This window comes from Paroedura picta, chromosome 5 (genome assembly GCF_049243985.1).
Source record: "Paroedura picta isolate Pp20150507F chromosome 5, Ppicta_v3.0, whole genome shotgun sequence".
In the NCBI taxonomy this organism is placed as follows: Eukaryota; Metazoa; Chordata; class Lepidosauria; order Squamata; family Gekkonidae; genus Paroedura; species Paroedura picta.
Window position 1 is genome coordinate 34,354,261 of NC_135373.1, and position 1,930 is coordinate 34,356,190.

Sequence of the window (1,930 nt, forward strand, 5' to 3'; positions counted from 1 at the left end):
CGTGCTTGAAAACACACAAATGCATGCGTGGGCGGGTGTGTGGCTAAACAGGAAACGGGGAAAACGGGAAACAACCGCGGCAGGATCACAATAGTTCGGCACTACGGAAACAGATGACAGGTGTGTAATGAGTACAAGTCGGCAGAACAGACACTTGGAAATAAAACTCCAGTTAGGGGAGTTGGGGGTGTTGCTTTCAATTCAGTGTTATATACCACATTACAAAATGAACTATTCTTTAAAAATAAAAAACGGGTCAAAGGAAAAATAAGGGAGGGGGGAAGCAAACAGCCTAAACTGCTGAATGGCCTCCTGTCTGTTCCTGATAAACCTCAATCACGTCTTTTTCCATCCCGAGCTCTTTTGAAGTATGATTATCAGTAATTCTCTGACCCTCAAACAGAAACCTGAGTGAATTCATTGGAACTCCCTGTCTCTGACAGTATGATACTTTTAAGCTTTTTTAGATGCGTCGTCATTTTCACCTTGAAGTGGATTTCGCTGCTGTCCTGCCCAATGACTTTGAGTTTGATGTACTCTCCTTCTTTCTTATCTCCCAAGTCCTCTGCTGAAGGCTTCGCTTCCTGGTCCGACATGGCTCCTCCTGCCACCGCCACCGCCGGAGAAGCGCCACCTCGGCCTCCCTGCCCGCCTCCTCTGCCTGCCGCTCACTCCTAGGCCATCTAGTCCAACCCCTGCTCAATGCAGGATCAGCCTAAAGCTGATAAGTATCTGTTTAAAGGTAAAGGTAAAAGTATCCCCTGTGCAAACACCGAGTCATGTCTGACCCTTGGGGTGACTCCCTCCAGAGTTTTCATGGCAGACTCAATACAGGGTGGTTTGCTCTCCCCAGTCATTACCGTTTACCCGCCAGCAAGCTGGATACTCATTTTACTGACCTTGGAAGGATGGAAGGCTGAGTCAACCTTGAGCCATCTGCTGGGATCGAACTCCCAACCTCATGGACAGAGCTTCAGACTGCATGTCTGCTGCCTTACCACTCTGCGCCACAAAGTATCTGTCTAGCCACTGCTTAAAGACCACCTGTGATAGGAGCTCACCACCTCCTTAGGCAGCCGATTCCACTGCTGAACTACTCGGACTGTGAAGAACTTTGTTCTGATATCTAGATATTTCCATTCGACATGTCGTTTAAACCCATTACTGTGGGTCCTTTCCTCTGCTGCCAACAGGAACCTTTCCCTGCCCTCCTCTAAGTGACAGCCTTTCAAATACTGAAGAAGAGTTGGTTCTTATATGCTGCTTTTCTGTCCCCGAAGAAGTCTCAAAGCGGCTTACAGTCGCCTTCCCTTTCCTCTCCCCACAACAGACACCCTGTGAGGGAGGTGAGGCTGAGAGAGCCCTGATATTACTGCTCGGTCAGAACAGCTTTCTCAGTGCTCAGGCAAAACCAAGGTGACCCAGCTGGCTGCATGTGGAGAAGCGCGGAATCAAACCCGGCACACCAGATTAGAAGCCTGCACTCCTAACCACTAGACCAAGCAATCATGTCTTCTCTCGGACTCCTTTTCTCCAGGCTGAACATTCCCAAGTCCTTTGGCCTTTCCTCAACGGATTTGGTCCCCAGGACCCAGATCATTCTTGTCACTCTCCTCTGAACCCTCTCAATTTTGCACACAGGTGGGGTCTGACCCATATGGTATACAGTGGGACTATGACATCATGTGTTTTTGAAGCGATGCCTCTGTTGATACAGCTCCAAGACTGCATTTGCCTTCTTTACCGCCACATTACACTGCCTTATTACAGGGCAATAATCAGCATCTATAACTTCCAGCTCACAAGTACCCCAAGATCACGTTCTCACACACACTGCTCCCCAGCAGTGTATCTCCCATCTAGTAAGCATGCTTCTCATTTTTTGTGACCCAGATGAAGAACGAACAGAAGTGATTTCCCTTTGCCTGAC

General features: G+C 48.6%; 1 pseudogene; it reads right to left on the minus strand.

Moving 5' to 3' along the window:
* Nucleotides 1-207: 207 nt before the first annotated feature.
* LOC143839022 (small ubiquitin-related modifier 1 pseudogene) lies at nt 208-606 on the minus strand (annotated as a pseudogene).
* Nucleotides 607-1,930: the final 1,324 nt, after the last annotated feature.